This window comes from Mus caroli, unplaced genomic scaffold (genome assembly GCF_978045245.1).
Source record: "Mus caroli unplaced genomic scaffold, Mus_caroli_1 scaffold_3, whole genome shotgun sequence".
Taxonomy (NCBI): domain Eukaryota; kingdom Metazoa; phylum Chordata; class Mammalia; order Rodentia; family Muridae; genus Mus; species Mus caroli.
In genome coordinates this window covers 121,830,746-121,852,451 of record NW_028227258.1, presented here as the reverse complement: position 1 = coordinate 121,852,451, position 21,706 = coordinate 121,830,746, and the positions used below count along the sequence as shown (strand labels likewise).

The following is a 21,706-nucleotide window of genomic DNA, read 5'->3' as shown; positions in this document are numbered from 1 at the left end:
CTAAATGAAAATAAACTTTAAAAATAAAAGTGCCTAATTCAATTATGGACCTGCTTGCATATGTGCAGATATATTAATAGAGGTTTTCTTCTATTAGGAAATCTAATAAGAATCAAAGAAATAAATAAAGAGGCTGTATACAGCCTTTGAAGACAGTAGAATAGCCCACAAGGTACAATGTGCTTTGGACTACTAGATATTTATATTTCAAATACTTTCAAAAATCATATTAGCTTTTGAAAACTCGATTTTATCCACCCAAATCTCACCTACCCCTCGACGACACCAGCCTTCCCAGGGTCTCGGGAGGTGGCCAACTGGAACATTCTCTGGACAATTGGCAGCTGGCATCAATCAGCTCATAAAATCCAACTTGTCAGCTAAAACCAGTAATATTTCTTAAGCAAGACAATCTGCTAAACAGCTTATGTCTTAAATCTATGAAAAACATTTGCAAAAACACATTTTGTGCTTGCTCTTCCTAAGCTCTGAGGCTGCAGATGTTTCAAAAACCACTACTCTGGAAATTGTCCCAGCCATCTCTTATCCGCAGAACTCGAGGACATGGTCTAGGTTCCATGGTTAGCTGTAGACCATACTCTGATAGGTGAAGTGGGAGCAGATTTCCTTCTTGTGCTGGAAAGGGGGGGTGTGTCTTGCTTCATCTTTTGCATCTACACAGCACTTTCAATTGACTGTGCAGCCAATCAATTCATCCTAAGTCAAAATGTGGGAGTGGGTTGGTAGGGGAGCAGGGCGGGGGGACGGTATAGGGAACTTTGGGGATAGCATTTGAAATGTAAATAAAGAAAATAATAATAAAAAAGAATAAAAAAAGAATATAGCAAAGTGCCAAAAACTAAATAAAATAAAATGACAACCTAATAAAACCCTATTGGTTTTTTTTGTTGTTGTTGTTGCTTTCTTTTGGTTTTTCGAGACAGGGTTTCTCTGTGTAGCCTTGGCTGTCCTGGAACTCACTCTGTAGACCAAGCTGGCCTCGAACTCAGAAATCTGCTTGCCTCTGCCTCCCCAGTGCTGGGATTAAAGGCATGTGCCACCACACCCGGCTCGCCCTATTGGTTTTTGACATGCAAAGAAAAAAAAAAAAAAAGAAAGAAAGAAAAAAGGAAAAAAAAATCACAGCAGTGCAGTCTAGCCAACATCTACTAACAGTGGCCCTAGCAAGTAAAAAATTACATAGATTCTATAGATTTCCAAGAAACTGCAAAGCTTAGAAAATTAAAATATCTTGAGCAAAGCACATCCCAAGGTTCAGTGCACACAGTAAAATGAGGGGCCTGACTGACCAAGCTCCAACTCTCCTCATTGCTTTTGTTTGCACAGAAGTCCAAGCTACTCTGTAATCATTCACTCTTCAAGTTACCCAGGACTGTAGAGAGCTGGTCCCCAAAGTGTCATCCACAAACGATGGTTAGATAAACACTCTGGAAGTCTTTTTGACATGCAAAAAAGTAGAGGAAGGTTTCAGAAAAGATGAAGGCACCTCTGTTTAGTTATCACTGCTTCTCAACACTTCAGGCCACTGATATCAAAGAAGGAAAATATTCCATAGCCCAACATCAATCACTGATGATACTTCTTCTCCCTATCAAAGCAAGAACACCCTCAGATCCTCCTCTGACCCTTGCGTACAGACTCCAGGGATCACTCGAGGAATCAACACACTATTTTCAGTGTAAGAGCCTCATGACTGTTGCCTTGTGAACTTGAATCCACTATGTTTTGTATGATCATGAGTAGAAGGGTACATTAAGTTGTGACTCATGTGTCTCTCTCTATCCTCCAATGAACTTTATGCATCACTAGCATACATTCTGACACATACTCCCAGTTTTTCCTCAAAGCCTCTCCTTATCTTTCTACTTCCCTTATTTCAGTAAGTGAAAATACCAGAGGTCCACACATCCAAGGGACACCACATCTGCCTCACCCTCACATCCAACAAATCAACTCCTCAAAGTTTTTCTTTTCAAATCGCTTTCAGATTTATTCTCTGTTCTAACTGGCATTTCCTTACCTAGTTCAAAGCCTTATCATCTTTCTTCTAACATACAGCAGTCACTTTTCAACTAAGCTCCTCTGCCAATGGGCTTGCAAGCAGCACATTTCCCTCTCCTGAACCTTTCAGTGAATCCTAATGCAGTGAGTGTGACAGCCTCAAATTACTTAAACATCTTAGATTGCAGCTTGAGGTTCCAGAAATAACTGAAAGCCAAATGCCTTTTAGAATCCAGCCTAGCAAGTAATATAACAGCCCATCCACCACTCTTGACTTCACAAAGTCAAAAACCCGACCACATTCAAGGGATAAAGTTTGGAAGGAATACATGCCAAGGAGTTTGCCGTCATATCTTAAAGCCACCATATCCACCTCTCTTTCATGTTGCACTCAAGAAAAACAGCTACAGATTCCCCAGATGTGCCTTGTGTATGTTGTTTCCCAAATGGAATATATTCCTTCTTTTTTTTTGGGGCAGCCCTTTCTGGTTTCTCCAGGATTATCAAAACACTAATTCAGTGTGATACTTTCACCAGTCTTGCCTACTGGACTTGAATCCTAGTGCTTCTTACTGACACAGAATTTCATCAAGATGTGTTATCAGTAGACTGAGGGAAGAAGGAGACAGCGCTCGTTCTTTACAAGCCCCCACATGGTAATCATACTGCTGGTCCAACCCATTGCAGAATCAAGAGCCCACTCTGAAAGTTCTGTTACTTAAGCCTGAGAGAAAAATAAGGGAGAAGAAGGGTGTGACAGGGACTGGCTATAAAGAATGTTCCTGGGAGTAAAGACATGGCAGACACAGGAGGTAGATTGAGAGAATGAGTGTATTTCTGGTCTGAGTTAAGGACAAGCTGGGCTCATTCCAGGATGTTCTACATGTGGAATGTCATCTTTTCAGCTGTTCCAAGCTTTGAATGACACTATTTTAAAAAGCAGCCACCTAACCTCAATTACTCCATTGTCTAATGCCATGCCCAAGAAAGAAAGATTCTTCATCTTGTTTACACTGGTAAAATCTAGCATCTGCCAGCTCACCAAAGGGTACAAACGGACAAATGATACCTGAAAGCAGACCAGATCATGTCAGAAACACCAAACACATGAGCTTATCAAGCACACTGGATAGAAACACACTCACTCACACACACACACACACACACACACCTGATGTTATCAAAATGGGGAACATCAAGACTGCAATGTGACAGACAAGGTTATTAAGTCACCTGTCCATTTGTCACAAGCCTCAACCAGATAATTGTCACAGGGATGCTCTTGTGCTTCTGTGTCTGGAGTCTAGCACAAACACATTTCTCCTATCTCTGACACTTAGCCTGTATCCAGGTCTAGCCTCAGAACCTACATTTGCCATCTGTGAGCCTGAATTCCTGTGGTTCATTAGACTTAACTTTGGTGGCCTGTAGACCCTTCGTTGCATTGTATCAGCTCTGTCTTTGACTTTAGCACAACCTGTAAGAACCCTACAGCCTCTTTAACTCTTTCTTAGCCATCCAGTAGTCTGTGTGTCTGTTTATTATTATGTGAAGTATGAAATGTGATCTGAGAGTGAATATCAGTTATTAAATTTGGAATAAAAGAACTGTGACTGGCAGCAGCCAGCAATGAGGGAAATCAAGAATACTTGGCAAACTGAAGTCAATGAAATTGGTGCAGATTGTGAATTTATTGTTACACAGTAAGTTCTGACTCTGTGGAAAGACACAGATATCTTCATCTATGTTGCTGACATAACATGCTCACAAATCCTGGCAAAGAGGGAAATGTAGGGCAAGCAGGAAAGCAAAGAAACTGAGCTAAATGCTAGCCAGTATTTTAGATAGAGGGTCACAAGTACATCCAGAACTGGTGAGAGAGCATGGCCAAAACGTTTGGGTCCAGTTAGACTCAGAGAGGGAGCCATGGTGGCATACAGTTGAGGTTAACCACCCCTGGTATATTCTTTTGGATCTTTATTCCAGTCTTTGGTCTTTTAAGCTTGTATTTCTTATAGTTGCTTGTATGTACTATTATAGATATGTACTATTCCTTCCATAACCTCCTAAGCACACAGCTATTCTTATTTATTAAAGAATGGCTTAAAGGCCTGCAAGATAGCTTAGCAAGTATTTTAGCTTCATGTCTTGCTGTAATAAAACAACCTGACCAAAAGCAGCTTAGGAGATAAAGATTTCATTAAGCTGACAAATCCAGGCCACAATCTATCACAAAGGGACTCAAGACAGGAATTTGAATTCTACACTTCAATTCCACACAACCTTACCTGAGTGTCTGGAAAGTTGGCTGAGGGCTAAAGAAAGCTTGTTGCTCATGCAGAGGATCCAGTCCCCACATGATTGCTAACAACAAACTATAGCACCAGTCACAGGGGAATCTAATGCCCACTTCTAGCCTCCAAGGACACTGCGTGCATGTGGTTCAAAGATGTACATGAGGCAAAAACAAAACAACAACAACAAAAAAACAAAGTCAAAAACAAACAAACAAAAAACCCAGAAAAAAATTTTAAATTAATTAAAAATTTTTTAAATAAAATTTTAAAATAATAATAAAAATTTAAAAACAAACTAGCAATTAATATTACCTCCAACCAAGAAACTGAGGTCACAGCCAAAGATATGTGGCAGAAACCATGGAGGAATATGCTAACTATCTGGCAGGTTTATGCTAAATTAGCTTTCATATATAGCTCAGGACCACCTGCCTAGGGAATAGCACATCCTACAGTGGGCTGGGCCCTTTCACATCAATGAACAATCAAGACAATCCCCTACAGACATGCCTATAGGCAAATTAATTTCTCAAATGAGGTTCTCTTCCCCAACAATCTGAGATTTTATCTGATGAACAGTTAAATTAACTGATCAAAACAGGTGGTAGTATTTGCTATACAAGCCTGAAGATCTCAATTTGATCTCAAGAACCCACAAAAGGATTTAAGAAGAGAATTAATTCCATAAAACTGTCTTCTGATCTCTACGCATGGGTTTTGGCATGTGCTCTCCATCCCCTTATTAAAAAATCAAACACGTTATAGAGTTTATGACCCCTAGGGGAAAATAGACTCAATCCAATTATAATTAAAAGATTTATTGATTAGTTCCTAGCAAGATTACAATTTCTGTTCAATAAATACTTTAATTATAATTGGACTGAGTCTATGGTCTTTTCTCAGGGACACACACACACACAAAGAAAACAATGTATTTATGCATATATATTTTTCTCTGAGTTCATATATTAATTCTACCACTACCTAATCTATAGTGTTAAGGAGATTATTTAATTTTGTTTTCCTATCAATGAAAATAACAACATAGGATTGTTCATGACTAAAAAGAACACACCTGGAAGCTTCCATTCTGGAAGTTTAAGTCCAGATTGTTATTAATATAAGGGACATGGTGTCTAAGAGTTCAGAATTAGAATCAAACTACTAAGGTGAAAACATCTAACTCCTTGACTTCCTAGTTGTGTGAGCTTTAACATAGTGCTATGGAATTAGGGGGAAACTTGTCTGGTATACAATGTTACTAGGAAAGTTTAAGTCTCCTCTCAAGTTTCTTAGTCACATTAATAAAAGAATTTAAGAATAGATGCAGGATGGAGCTTGAGAGCAGCTTTATTAAAATTACTAATTTTAATAACTTTTAAAAGATAAATAATGTTCTCTAGAACTCTATGTCTCCTGCAGGAGGAAGTCAGAGAAGAAAGAAAGCCATGCCATTCGCAAGCAGTATGTGATAGAAGGGCAGAGGTTGGTATAATCTCATAGAAAAGAGAAAGTTCAAAGCCCAAGGAAATGTGCCCAGGCTTTGACAAAAGAAAGTACAAGAGATAAAAGGAAATGGAGAGAGGCAATTTTTTCCTGAGTAATTTTTTTTACTCACTTAGGGAGCAGACCCATCCCTAAGTGACTTCATTAAAGGTAGAGTTTCTGTGATGGAAACGATATCATCTCATTAAAGGGATGATTATTCCTACCATCTCTTTGGCTTGGATTAAATCAGCCTTCCTGGGGAGTGAACTCAACCAGATGATTGGCAGCCTTAGCTGGATTAATTTATATTTGAAGCATCTTGGAATATTAAGCTCAAGGCAAGGCCAAAGTTGTACTCCATTCTTTAGCTTTCCTTAATGAGCCTCAACATAAGCCCCTGATCAAGGTGCTGAATTCCTCCAAGCCTTGGTTCTTCCAACTGCAATATATGTGCTAACAACAGCAAACTAAAAGAACTATTAAGAGAATTGAGATTGTGTCCCCTTGTTATGTAATTGAATCCAAGTTGCTATCACCATTGTCATCTAAAATTTGAATATATAAAAAATTTGCACAAGATTGCCCATGCTCCAGGTTAGCCTCAAACTTTATGTAACTGGGATAACCTTGAACTCCTGAGTATCCTGTACATCTGTTCTGGATGCTGGGATTCCAAGTATCTATTATTCTTCCAGTTTCAATGGTGCTAAGGATGAGCCTGGGGCTTCCTGCATGCTAGACAAGCACTCTCCCAGCTGAGTTTGGGAAATGTCTTCTTAGGACTTTCCCAAGTGACACACTCCTGCTCCTCTACCTACCCATAAACAAACAATGAGCCAGGCCTCCCCTTCCCTTCTATGAGAAATTTCTACTTGAGTTTCATTTAAGGCATTAATTTTACTGCTAAGGAATAAAGAAGTATGCCATAAAAGGCATAATTATGTCTTCTCCTGCAGACTATAAGGGAATAGCACATCATCCAGTATCTGATTATATGTCACACATGCCATGGTATAAACATCGAAACAACAGGAAGAAGCTGACTAAAGACAGCCATTTTGCTTCTTTCCACCCTTCACTTCTCAGTCATCTCTCACTTTCTACTTCCCGAGAATCTGAGCTTGGAGGTCTTTACAAATAGATATGCTACCACCAGCCTCGCAGAAGTAACATGGTGCTACTGTAATTTCAGAATTCATAGCAAATTCAGACCCACTTTCTACAAAAATGATGAGAAGCCCCCCTTCTGATAGAAGAATACTAGGTAAGATTCATCTCAACACTCCAGAGAACACCGAGAGTGTGAGCCACAGTTAAACCGCACACCAAAGAATGGGTCTGATTACTCTGTTTACAATACATGCCTGGACTACAATCCAGAAGAACCACTGTAGCTTTCCACTTGTACTCCATAAAGAAATGCATCTCTGGTGGTTTAAAGATGTTTTCCTTTGCCTTGTGTTTATGTTGTTTGACATTGAAACCTATTATGTTTCCTACATTTGTATAATTATTCTTCTTCTATGTTCTACTGAACTTGGGAGTGTCGCAAACATTAAATTCTAAAATAAAGTTTTGCAGTTTCTTCACATAAAATTGGGCTCTCCTCTTTCTAAGAACTCGTGCTAGTTGGTGCTTCAAATGCTCCTCAAAGGCATTATGCACCTTGCTGCTTCTGCACACTGCAGACATTCCCATCTTCATAAAAATCTGCCCTGCCACTTTTATATTTCTGTGTGTCTGAACACAGTGTTCTTTATGTAAGTAATGAGTCCCATGAGCCATGAAGATGGAAGTACTACAAGTCGAGCGAAGGAACTAACCATATTTGGCAAAATTATTGGGCAAGAGAAAATAATAATAGCCAACAAGATTGGTATTGTATTTGTAAGAGGTAGTATGGATTTGCCTAGGTCATGTAGGGACTTAAGTGCATGGTTGCTACAATATCAGATGGGTCTATGGGCAACATTAAGTGGTGGTATTTGGCGAGGATTTATGGAATCCTCCAAATCTGGCCCTCACCAGCTACCTCTTAGTGACAGGTTCACCCAAGATTACCAGGTCTCAAGAACTGTTATTAACAAGAGACACTTTAGTCTTCAAATCCCACTGTAGAGTCTCAGTGAGACGATCCATCCATCCTGTCCCAGAGGGTGTCTGAAAGTGCAGAGTTCAAAACTCTAGGACAAATTTTAACTGGATCATCCCACAGAAGAAAAGTTTTTCCTTCAGAAAGGGAAAAGAGTCCATAGGAAGAAGGGTGAGAAAATACATTTTGAGTCCCTAAAGGAAGCTCTACTCTAATGCCTCTCAGACCTTCTGCTGGAGTGAGAAAAGGGAAGGACTTTCAAGATAGCTACTTTCTAGACTCATGGGAAGACTTCATGCTTTTCCTACATAGGCAGCCATTTTGGGCAAGTTGGACTGGCATGTTCTCTTCTGGTATAAAGTATGGTGTTGCATTCAATGTGTTGACAGGTGAAGCAACAGGTTGAAATGGGTTGAAGGTGGGGTCAGAAAGTTCTCTGAGCTTTCTGGAAGGTCTGAGGAGCTGATAATACTGTCATTTGCCTACCACTTTGGATGATTTTACTTCATAGCTCAGAAAGAAACTGATAGCAACTGATGGAAAAATTATACAATTAATCTGAATATACTGAATGTGTAAATGCATGGAGGAAAAACAAGAATTAAGTAAAAAGAAGAGGAAAGTGAAAAATCCTTAAGAATTATAAAAGTGTTTGTTTCACATGGTGAAAAACTAGACAAGTTCTCTTTTAGTTTTTTTATTTTTACTGATTTTTGTCTATCTATCTATCTATCTATTTATGTATTTAGACAGAATAGCTCTATAGTACAGGCTATTCTTTTTTTTCTTTATTACATATTATCTCTATTTACATTTCAAGTCTTATCCCCTTTCCTAGTTTACCCTCTAAAAATTCCCACCCACCCCACCACACTACACCCCCTCACCAACCCACCCACTCCTGCTTCCTGGCCCAGCATTCCCCTATACTGTGGCATAGAACCTTCACAGGAACAAGGACCTCTCTTCCCATTGATGACTGACTAGGCCATCTTCTGCTACATATGCAGCTAGAGCCATGAGTCCCACCACGTATGCTCTTTGGTTGGTGGTTTAATCCCAAGGAGCTCTGGGGGTACTGGTTGGTTCATATTTTTGTTCCTTCTATGGGGCTGCAAATTCCTTCAGCTCCTTGAGTACTTTCTCTAGGTCCTTTACTGGGGGCTGTACAATACTGGGTCTTATGGTAGTACTATGTCCAATTTTCTGAGATTTCCAGAGTGGTTGTACCAGCTTGCAATCCCACCAGCAATGCAGCAATGGAGGAGGTTTTTTTTTCTTTCTGCTCATCTTCACCAGCATCTGCTGTCACCTGAGTTTTTGATCCTAGCCATTCTGACTGGTGTGAGGTGTAGTCTCAGGAATCTCAGGATTGTTTTGATTTGCATTTCCCTGATGACTAAGGATGTTGAACATTTTTGTGGTACTTCTCAGCCATTTGGTTTTCCTCAGTTGAAAATTTTCCTCAGTTGTTTAGCTCTGTACCCCATTTTTAAAATAAGGTCATCTAGTTTTCTGGAGTCTACCTTCTTGAGTTCTTTGTATATATTGGATATTAACCCTCTATCAGATTTGGAACTGGTAAAGATCTTTTCCAAATCTGTCCGTGAATTCCAGGCTACTCTTAAACACACAATCTTTCTGCATCCTCTGCCCAAGCACTAGGATTACAAGTGTGTACCAACATGCCCAGATTCTCCCTTTATAAATATATGCTTTAGACCTTAATACATAAAACCATAATCAGTCGCTGATTTCTTCTTACTTTTTTTTCATATTGCTGTAATAAAGTATTTTAACCAAAACAACTTAATGAAGAAAAGGTTTATTTGGCTTACATTACTCAATGTACATTACATTACAGTCATCATAGTGGAGGTAGAAAGGCAGCATGAGTTAGTAGTCTAGAACTTAAGCCTAGGGAATGGTGCCACACACTTTTAAAGTGGTGCTTGCCACTTTAATGAATCTCATCAAAATAATGCCTACAGACTTGCTCAGAGGCTGGTCTTCTGGGTGATTCTAGAACTTGTCAAGTTGACAATCAGAGTGGACCATCATAACTGGTGGACAGGTAGCAGAACTTTATGTTCATTACTAAAAAGAAAAAGAAAAGTAGAAGAGGCATGAATGAATAATGTGGCACTCCCCCACTCCCCTGTCTTCCCACAAACACCAGCAGATCAAGCACACACCATAATTGTGTCACCTATGACCTATGGCCTGGTCACTTTTAATGAAGTCCTCCCTCATTAAGAAAGCTCTTTGGAATAATATGTGAATCCTCTGAGGATAACAAATAGAATCATGCAAATACATGGAAATAGAATACATGGAACATAAAAGTCAAAATAAGAAAATATAAAGATATGTACTAGGCCCTCACTAGTAGCTCTGATTTAGAGAAAAATAAATGTTCCAATGAATAAAATAAGTATCTTAAGAATTGTTTTCAATACTCTATTACTGTATTTCCTCATATGTCCAAGATTTTTTTTAGGAAAGAGTTTATTTTATCTTATATCTTACAGTACATTATGAATGGTAATCACGACAGGAAATCAAACATGAACTTGGAGGTAGGCACTGAAGAAAGAGGTCATGAAGGAATAGAGTTACTACCTTGTTTAGACTGATTTCTTTCTCCAGTTGTTCAGGGATGGCACTTGCAATAGTAAATTATAGTCAAGAAAATAGAAAATAGTCACTGATATTTTGCCTACTAGACAATCTGATGGAGACAAAGACAAAAAAACAAGTTTCCTTTTTCACTTTGACTCTGGTTGGGCTATATTTGGGGGAAAAAACTAAGAAAGAAAGAAAGAAAGAAAGAAAGAAAGAGAGAGAGAGAGAGAGAGAGAGAGACAGACAGACAGACAGACAGACAGACAGACAGACAGACAGACAGAAAGATTTCCTCAAAGAACCAGCTCCTGGTTTTGTTCATTGTTTGTATATTTCTTTTTGTTTCTACTTGGTTGATTTCAGCACTGAGTTTGATTATTTCCTGACTTCTACACCTTTTGGGTGTATTCGCTTATTTTTGTTCTAGAGCTTTCAGGTGTGCTGTCAAGCTGCTAGTGTATGTTCTCTCCAGTTTCTTTTTGGAGGCACTCAGAGCTCTGAGTTTTCCTCTTAGCACTGCTTTCATTGTGTCACATAAGTTTGGGTATGTTGTGCCTTAATTTTCATTCTAAAAAGTCATTCATTTCTTTCTTTATTTCTACCTTACGCAAGTTATCACTGAGTAAGGCATTGTTCAGCTTCCATGTATATGTGGGCTTTCTGTTGTTTTTCTTGTTATTGAAGACCTGCCATAGTCCACGGTGGTCTGATACCATGCATGGGATTATTTCAATGTACTTGTATCAGTTTAGGACAGTTTTATGACTGATTATATGGCCAATTTTGGAGAAGGTACCATGAGGTGCTGAGAGGAAGATATATTCTTTTGTTTTAGGATAAAATGTTCTATAGATATCTGTTAAAACCATTTGGTTCATCACTTCTGCTAGTTTTACTGTGTATCTGTTTAGTTTCTGTTTCCATAATCTGTCCACTGGTGAGAGTGGGGTGTTGAAGTCTCCCACTATTATTGTTTGGGGTGCAACATGTGCTTTGAGCTTTAGTAAAGTTTCTTTTACGAATATGGGTGCCCTTGCATTTGGAACATAGATATTCAGAATTGGGGATTATTCTTGGTAGATTTTTCCTTTGATGAGTATGAAGTGTCCTTCCTTATCTTTTTTGATAACTTTTGGTTGAAAGTAAATTTTATTCGATATTAGAATGGCTACGCCAGCTTATATCTTGGCACCATTTGCTTGGAAAATTGTTTTCCAGCCCTTCAATCTGAGGTAGTGTCTGTCTTTGACACTAGAGTGTGTTTCCTGTATGCAGTAAAATGTTGGGTCCTGTTTATGTATCTAGTCTTTTTATTGGGGAATTGAGTCCATTGATATTAAGAGATAATAAAGGATCCGGCCGGATCAGCAGCGGGGTAGCTGGAGCGCAGGATTGCCTGACACCCGCCAGCTACCCACGACCCCCGCCGCAGGATTTTGGGACTGCTGGTGAGTGGAACACAGCTTCTGCTCCAGTCCAATCACGCAAGACCTGAGACTGCTCTGGTTGGGGAGAGAGAAATCCGGCCTACATAGGGCCAAAAGCCTCTTCCGGTCAGAAAAGCACCAGGGCAGCTGGGGCGCAGGGTCGGCTGACACTTGCCAGCTACCCACAACACCCGCCACAGGATCTTAAGACTTCTGGTGAGTGGAGCACAGCTTCTGCTCCAATCCAATTGCCCACGGGACCTGAGACTGCATTAGTTAGGGAAGCAGAAACCGGCCTGAGTAGGGCCACAGGCCTCATCCTGCCGGATCAGCGCCTGGGTAGCTGGAGCGCAGGGTTGCCTGACACCCGCCAGCTACCCACGACCCCCGCCGCAGGATTTAGAGACTGCTGGTGAGTGGAACACAGCTTCTGCTCCAATCTTTAAACAGTGACAACGATAACAACTAACCCCAGAGATTGCCAGATGGCGAAAGGTAAACGTAATAATCTTACTAACAGAAACCAAGACCACTCACCATCATCAGAACCCAGCACCCCCACTTCGCCCAGTCCAGGGCACCCCAACACACCGGAAAAGCTAGACACGGATCTAAAAGCATATCTCCTGATGATGGTAGAGGACTTCAAGAAGGACTTTAATAACACACTTAAAGAAATACAGGAGAACACTGCTAAACAGGCAGAAGACACTAAAGAGGAAGCACAAAAATCCCTTAAAGAATTGCAGGAGAACACTGCTAAAGAGTTACAAATCCTTAAAGAAAAACAGGATAACATAATCAAACAGGTAGAAGTCCTTACAGAAAAACAGGAAAACACATCCAAACACATGATGGAAATGAACAAAACCATACTAGACCTAAAAAGGGAAGTAGACACAATAAAGAAAACCCAAAAGGAGGCAACACTGGAGATAGAAACTCTAGGAAAGAAATCTGGAACCATAGATACGAGCATCAGCAAGAGAATACAAGAGATGGAAGAGAGAATCTCAGGTGCAGAAGATTCCATAGAGAACATCGGCACAACAATCAAGGAAAATGTAAAATGCAAAAAGATCCTAACTCAAAACATCCAAGAAATACAGGACACAATGAGAAGACCAAACCTACGGATAATAGGAGTGGATGAGAATGAAGATTTTCAACTCAAAGGACCAGCAAACATCTTCAACAAAATTATAGAAGAAAACTTCCCAAATCTAAAGAAAGAGATGCCCATGAACATTCAAGAAGCCTACAGAACTCCAAATAGACTGGACCAGAAAAGAAATACCTCCCGACACATAATAATCAGAACAACAAATGCTCTAAATAAAGATAGAATACTAAAAGCAGTAAGAGAAAAAGGCCAAGTAACATATAAAGGCAAGCCTATCAGAATTACACCAGATTTTTCACCAGAGACTATGAAAGCCAGAAGATCCTGGACGGATGTTATACAGACACTAAAAGAACACAAATTCCATCCCAGGCTACTATACCCAGCCAAACTCTCAATTAACATAGATGGAGAAACCAAAGTATTCCACTACAAAACCAAATTCACACATTATCTCTCCACGAATCCAGCCCTTCAAAGGATAATAACAGAAAAAAAACAATACAAGGACAGGAACCACGCCCTAGAAACAACAAGAAGGTAATCCCTCAACAAACCTAAAAGAAGACAGCCACAAGAACAAAATGCCAACTTTAACAACAAAAATAACAGGAAACAACAATTACTTTTCCTTAATATCTCTTAATATCAATGGACTCAACTCCCCGATAAAAAACACATAGACTAACAAACTGGCTACACAAACAAGACCCAACATTTTGCTGCTTACAGGAAACTCATCTCAGAGAAAAGGATAGACACTACCTCAGAATGAAAGGCTGGAAAACAATTTTCCAAGCAAATGGCATGAAGAAACAAGCTGGAGTAGCCATTCTAATATCTGCTAAGATTGACTTCCAACCCAAAGTCATTAAATAAGACAGGGAGGGACACTTCATACTCATCAAAGGTAAAATCCTCCAAGAGGAACTATCAATCCTGAATATCTATGCTCCAAATACAAAGGCAGCCACATTCATTAAAGAAACTTTAGTAAATCTCAAAGCACACATTGCACCTCATACAATAATAGTGGGAGACTTCAACACACCACTTTCACCAATGCACAGATCATGGAAACAGAAACTAAACAGGGACACAGAGAAACTAAGAGAAATTATGAATCAAATGGATCTGTCAGATATCTACAGAACATTTTATCCTAAAACAAAAGGATATACCTTCTTCTCAGCACCTCATGGTACCTTCTCAAAATTGACCACATAATTGGTCACAAAACAGGCCTCAACAGATACAAAAATATTGAAATTGTCCCATGCATCCTATCAGATCACCATGGACTAAGGCTGATCTTCAATAACAAAATAAATAATAGAAAGCCAACCTTCACGTGGAAACTGAACAACACTCTTCTCAATGATACCTTGGTCAAGGAAGGAATAAAGAAAGAAATTAAGGACTTTTTAGAGTTCAATGAAAATGAAGCCACAACATACCCAAACTTATGGGACGCAATGAAAGCATTTCTAGGAGGAAAACTCATAGCTCTGAGTGCCTCCAAAAGGAAACTAGAGAGAGCACACATTAGCAGCTTGACAAAACACCTAAAAGCACTAGAACAAAAGGAAGCAAATTCACCCAAGAGGAGTAGACGGCAGGAAATAATCAAACTCAGGGGCGAAATCAACCAAGTGGAAACAAGAAAAACTATTCAAAGAATCAACCAATCAAGGAGCTGGTTCTTTGAGAAAATCAACAAGATAGATAAACCCTTAGCCAGACTCACTAGAGGGCACAGGGAAAGCATCCTAATTAACAAAATCAGAAATGAAAAAGGAGACATAACAACAGATCCTGAAGACATCCAAAACACCATCAGATCCTTCTACCAAAGGCTATACTCAACAAAACTGGAGAACCTGGATGAAATACAGAAGTTCCTAGACAGATACCAGGTACCAAAGTTGAATCAAGATCAGGTTAATGATCTAAACAGCCCTATATCCCCCAAATAAATAGAAGCAGTCATTAATAGTCTCCCAACTAAAAAAAGCCCAGGACCAGATGGGTTTAGTGCAGAGTTCGATCAGACCTTCAAAGAAGATCTAATCCCAGTTCTTCACAAACTATTCCACAAAATAGAAACAGAAGGTACTCTACCCAACTCATTCTATGAAGCCACAATTACTCTGATACCTAAACCACAAAAAGACCCAACAAAGATAGAAAACTTCAGACCAGTATCCCTTATGAATATTGATGCAAAAATCCTCAATAAAGTTCTTGCTAACCGAATCCAAGAACACATCAAAACAATCATCCATCCTGACCAAGTAGGTTTCATCCCAGGGATGCAGGGATGGTTCAATATACGGAAATCCATCAACGTAATCCAGTATATAAACAAACTCAAAGACAAAAACCACATGGTCATCTCCTTAGATGCGGAAAAAGCATTTGACAAGATCCAACACCCATTCATGATAAAAGTCTTGGAAAGATCAGGAATTCAAGGCCCATACCTAAACATGATAAAAGCAATCTACAGCAAACCAGTAGCCAACATCAAAGTAAATGGTGAGAAGCTTGAAGCAATCCCTCTAAAATCAGGGACTAGACAAGGCTGTCCACTTTCTCCATACCTATTCAACATTGTACTTGAAGTCCTAGCCAGAGCAATTCGACAACAAAAGGAGATCAAAGGGATACAAATTGGAAAAGATGAAGTCAAAATATCACTTTTTGCAGATGATATGATAGTATATATAAGTGACCCTAAAAATTCCACCAGAGAACTCCTAAGCCTGATAAACAGCTTCAGTGAAGTAGCTGGATATAAAATTAACTCAAACAAATCAATGGCCTTTCTCTACACAAAGAATAAACAGGCTGAGAAAGAAATCAGGGAAACAACACCCTTCTCAATAGTCACAAATAATATAAAATATCTTGGCGTGACTCTAACTAAGGAAGTGAAAGATCTGTATAATAAAAATGTCAAGTCTCTGAAGAAAGAAATTATAGAAGATCTCAGAAGATGGAAAGATCTCCCATGCTCATGGATTGGCAGGATCAACATTGTAAAAATGGCTATCTTGCCAAAAGCAATCTACAGATTCAATGCAATCCCCATCAAAATTCCAAATCAATTCTTCAACGAATTAGAAAGTGCAATCTGCAAATTCATCTGGAACAACAAAAAACCTAGGATAGCAAAAACTCTTCTCAAGGATAAAAGAACCTCTGGTGGAATCACCATGCCAGACCTAAAGCTCTACTACAGAGCAATTGTGATAAAAACTGCATGGTACTGGTATAGTGACAGACAAATAGACCAATGGAATAGAATTGAAGACCCAGAAATGAACCCACACACCTATGGTCACTTGATCTTCGACAAGGGAGCTAAAAACATCCAGTGGAAGAAAGACAGCATTTTCAACAAATGGTGCTGGCACAACTGGTTGTTAACATGTAGAAGAATGCGAATCGATCCATTCCTATCTCCTTGTACTAAGGTCAAGTCTAAGTGGATCAAGGAACTTCACATAAAACCAGAGACACTGAAACTTATAGAGGAGAAAGTGGGGAAAAGCCTTGAAGATATGGGCACAGGGGGAAAATTCCTGAATAGAACATTAATGGCTTGTGTTGTAAGATCGAGAATTGACAAGTGGGACCTCATGAAACTACAAAGCTTCTGCAAGGCTAAAGACACCATCAATAAGACAAAAAAACCACCAACAGATTGGGAAAGGATCTTCACCTATCCTAAATCAGATAAGGGACTAATATCCAATATATATAAAGAACTCAAGAAGGTGGACTCCAGAAAGTCAAATAACCCCATTAAAAATGGGGCTCAGAACTGAACAAAGAATTCTCACCTGAGGAATACCGAATGGCAGAGAAACACCTGAAAAAATGTTCAACATCCTTAATCATCAGGGAAATGCAAATCAAAACAACCCTGAGATTCCACCTCACACCAGTCAGAATGGCTAAGATCAAAAATTCAGGTGACAGCAGATGCTGGCGAGGATGTGGAGAAAGAGGAACACTCCTCCATTGTTGGTGGGATTGCAAGCTTGTACAACCACTCTGGAAATCAGTCTGGTGGTTCCTCACAAAATTGGACATAGTATTACCGGAGGATCCAGCAATACCTCTCCTGGGCATATATCCAGAAGATGTCCCAACCGGTAAAAAGGACACATGCTCCACTATGTTCATAGCAGCCTTATTTATAATAGCCAGAAGCTGGAAAGAACCCAGATGCCCCTCAACAGAGGAATGGATACAGAAATTATGGTACATTTACACAATGGAGTACTACTCAGCTATTAAAAAGAATGAAGTTATGAAATTCCTAGCCAAATGGATGGACCTGGAGGGCATCATCTTGAGTGAAATAACACAATCACAAAAGAACTCACACAATATGTATTCACTGATAAGTGGATATTAGCCCCAAACTTAGGATACCCAAGATATAAGATACAATTTGCTAAACGCATGAAACTCAAGAAGAATGAAGACCAAAGTGTGGACACTGTGCACCTTCTTAGAATTGGGAACAAAACACCCAGGGAAGGAATTACAGAGACAAAGTTCGTAGCTGTGATGAAAGGATGGACCATTTAGAGACTGCCGTATCCAGGGATCCATCCCATAATCAGCTTCTAAACGCTGACACCATTGCATACACTAGCAAGATTTTGCTGAAAGGACCCAAATATAGCTGTCTCTTGTGAGACGATGCTGGGGCCTAGCAAACACAGGAGTGGATGTTCACAGTCAGCTATTGGATGTATCACAGGGCTCCCAATGGAGAAGCTAGAGAAAGTACCCAAGGAGCTAAAGGGATCTGCAACCCTATTGTTGGAACAACATGATGTACTAACCAGAACCCCGGAGCTCTTGTCTCTAGCTGCATATGTATCGAAAGATGGCCTAGTAGGCCATCAATGGAAAGAGAGGCCCATTGGACTTGCAAACTTTATATGCCCCAATATAGGGGAATGCCAGGGCCAAAAGAATGGGAATGGGTGGGTAGGGAAGTGGGGGGCGCTATGGGGGACTTTTGGGATAGCATTGGAAATGTAATTGAGGAAAATATGTAATAAAAATATTAAAAATCAAAAAAAAGAGATAATAAAGAATAGTGATTGTTGTTTCCTGTTATTTTTGTTGTTAGAGGTGGAATTATGTTTGTGTGGATATCTTCTTTTAAGTTTGTTGAAAGAGGATTACTATTTTGCTTTTTTCTTTCTTTTTTTTTTTTGTTAAAAAAGAAAAGAATTTATTGACTTTTTATAATGAAGTCAGAGAGACATGTCTACCTTGTCTACATTAGTGGTTTTTTTTTTATTACATCTTTTCCTCAATTACATTTCCAATGCTATCCCAAAAGTCCCCCATACCCTCCCCACCCCCACTTCCCTACCCACCCATTCCCATTTTTTTGGCCCTGGCATTCCCCTGTACTGGGGCATATAAAGTTTGCATGTCCAATGGGCCTCTCTTTCCAGTGATGGCTGACTAGGCCATCTTTCGATACATATGCAGCTAGAGTCAAGAGCTCCGGGGTACTGGTTAGTTCATAATGTTGTTCCACCCATAGGGTTGCGTATCCCTTCAGCTCCTTGGGTACTTTCTCTAGCTCCTCCATTGGGGGCCCTGTGATCCATTCACTAGCTGACCGTGAGCATCCACTTCTGTGTTTGCCAGGCCCCGGCATAGTCTCACAAGAGACAGCTATATCTGGGTCCTTTCAGCAAAATCTTGCTAGTGAATGCATTGGTGTCAGCGTTTGGATGCTGATCATGGGATGGATCTCTGGATATGGCAGTCTCTAGATGGTCCATCCTTTCGTCACAGCTCCAAACTTTGTCTCTGTAACTCCTTCCATGGGTGTTCTGTTCCCAATTCTAACGAGGGGCATAGTGTCCACACTTCAGTCTTCATTCTTCTTGAGTTTCATGTGTTTAGCAAACTGTATCTTATATCTTGGGTATCCTAAGTTTTGGGCTAATATCCACTTATCAGTGAGTACATATTGTGTGAGTTCCTTTGTGATTGTGTTACCTCACTCAGGATGATGCCCTCCAGGTCCATCCATTTGGCTATGAATTTCATAAATTCATTCTTTTTAATAGCTGAGTAGTACTCCATTGTGTAAATGTACCACATTTTCTATATCCATTCCTCTGTTGAGGGGCCACTCTCCCCATACCTATTCAACATTGTACTTGAAGTCCTAGCCAGAGCAATTCGACAACAAAAGGAGATCAAGGGGATACAAATTAGAAAAGATGAAGTCAAAATATCATTTTTTGCAGATATTGTGGCCTCCCTTCCCCCAGCCTGGAACCTGCCTGCTCTAGGGTGGAGCTACCGGCTCATTCGTCCTGCCACGCCCACTGCTGGAACCTGACTCTGCTGCCTGGAGGCACACACGTGTTCGTCCTGCTACTGGACCCTGAGTTACTTGGCGGGAAATTGGGTTCCCTCCCCCCTCCTTTATAAACTGAGTGTCTGGAAATATTAAATTGAGTCTTGATCAGAGTTTTGTCTTGACTTCATTCTTCTCTTCCGCCCTATCTAGTTACCTCTCTTTGCAGGGAACTGCCATTCTCAGTGAACCGTTCGTGTTGTGGACCGCGGGCGGGCCGCAACAGTTGGCGCCAGAACTGGGACCTGAAGAATGGCAGAGAGATGCTAAGAGAAACGATTGCTGTGTGGAGCTCCACAAGAAAGGAAAGAATCTTCGTATCGGAGGAGGAGCATCGGAGCAACGGACAGGTACACATGCTAGCGCTAGCCCAAAAAAATTTCAGTTTTGAAAGTGTTGCGGGGATGCAGTAGGATACGAAGCAAGTTTGAAGCAGTGCTAACCCAACACTGGTTCTGCTTGGGTTCAGCAGTTCGTAAATCGGAACTAGATACGGAGACAGGCGGTGTGCCGCAGTTTTTTTTGAAAACTGCTTAGGTGGAGGAAAGAAGGGTTCAAAAACATGGATCAGGCAATTGTGTTTAGTTTTCAGGAGTTGCTTAAGGAAAAAGGAGTAAGGCTTGAAGTACAATTAGTAAGAAATTTTTTAGATAAGATAGATAGCTGTTGTCCATGGTTCAAAGAAGAAGAAACGATAGATTGTGGAACCTGGGAAAAAGTTGGTGAGGCCCTGAATATCGCTCAGACAGATAATTTTACCCTAGGTCTCTGGGCGCTTGTAAATGATGCTATGAAAAATACAACTTCCCCAGGGCTAAATTGCCCTCAGGCGGAGCTTGTGGTATCTCAGGAGGAGTGCCTATCAGAGAAGGCCTCCTCAGGAAAAGATCTTCTTAACTCAAAAATTGATAATTGTGGAAACTCTGATGATGGACTGAATTTTAACAAAAATCACTCAGATAGAGGAATGGCCCATTACCCTAATGAGAATTGGTTCTCTTGCGAATCTCCCGCTCCACCCACAGTCACCACTTCGGGAGGTGCTACGCATAGGGACACACGGCTAATTGAGTTAGAATTTGAAATTAAGCTTCAGAGGCTGACTAATGAGCTTCGGGAACTAAAAAAGATCTCAGAAGCGGAGAAGAGTAACTCTTCTGTACTTCACCAGGTGCCGCTAGAAAGAGTTGTTAGTCAGACTCGTGGGAAAGGACAGAATTCGTCTAATACGCTGGCCTTTCCTGTGGTCGAGGCAGTTGATCAGCAAGATGCTAGGACCAGACATTACCAGATCTTGGATTTCAAGTTGTTAAAAGAGTTAAAGGCAGCTGTTGTGCAATATGGTCCTTCAGCCCCATTCACTCAAGCATTACTGGACACAGTGGCGGAGTCAAACTTAACCCCCTCAGATTGGAAGACTCTGTCCAAGGCTACCCTGTCAGGAGGAGATTTCTTGCTTTGGGATTCTGAATGGCGAGAAGCCAGTAGGAAAACTGCTGCTTCTAATGCTCACGCTGGTAACCCAGACTGGGATACCAACATGCTTTTAGGAGAGGGTCCATATGAGGGACAGACAAATCAGATTGATTTTCCCGTTGCAGTGTACGTGCAAGTTGCGACAGCCGCACGCCGTGCTTGGGGAAAGTTGCCAGTTAAAGGAGATGCTAGTGGAAGTTTAGCTAGCATTCGGCAGGGTTCTGATGAACCATATCAGGACTTTGTGGACAGGCTGTTGATTTCCGCTAGTAGAATCCTTGGAAGTCCAGACACAGGTAGTCCCTTTGTTATGCAGCTGGCTTATGAGAATGCTAACGCAGCTTGCCGAGCTGCAATTCAACCGCATAAGGGACAGACAGATTTGGCGGGATATGTCCGTCTTTGCGCAGACATCGGGCCTTCCTGCGAGTTCTCGCAGGGAACCCACGCGCAAGCAATGTTCTCGAGGAAACGAGAAAATAATGCATGCTTTAATTGTGGAGGTTTGGATCATTTTAGAAGTAATTGTCCTAAGAACAAGGGCGCCAAGGGTAGACAAACAGGCCGTACCCCAGGAATTTGTCCCAAGTGTGGAAAAGGCCGCCACTGGGCAAAAGATTGTAAGCATAAACCAAGGGTTTTGAGCCGCCCGGTGCCGGGAAACGAGGAAAGGGGTCAGCCCCAGGCCCCGAGTTACTCAAAGAGGACAGCTTATGGGGCCATAAATCTGCTGCCCAGCCA

General features: G+C 40.6%; 1 long non-coding RNA gene across 2 annotated transcripts in view; it reads left to right on the top strand.

Moving 5' to 3' along the window:
* LOC110292003 (uncharacterized) overlaps window positions 1–20,780 on the top strand; it is a 96,374-nt gene extending 75,594 nt beyond the window's left edge. For both annotated transcript variants that reach the window (XR_015046630.1, XR_015046632.1), the window contains one exon: window positions 19,377–20,780. This is a non-coding gene — a long non-coding RNA (uncharacterized LOC110292003). The remainder of the gene's footprint in view (window positions 1–19,376) is intronic.
* Window positions 20,781–21,706: the final 926 nt, after the last annotated feature.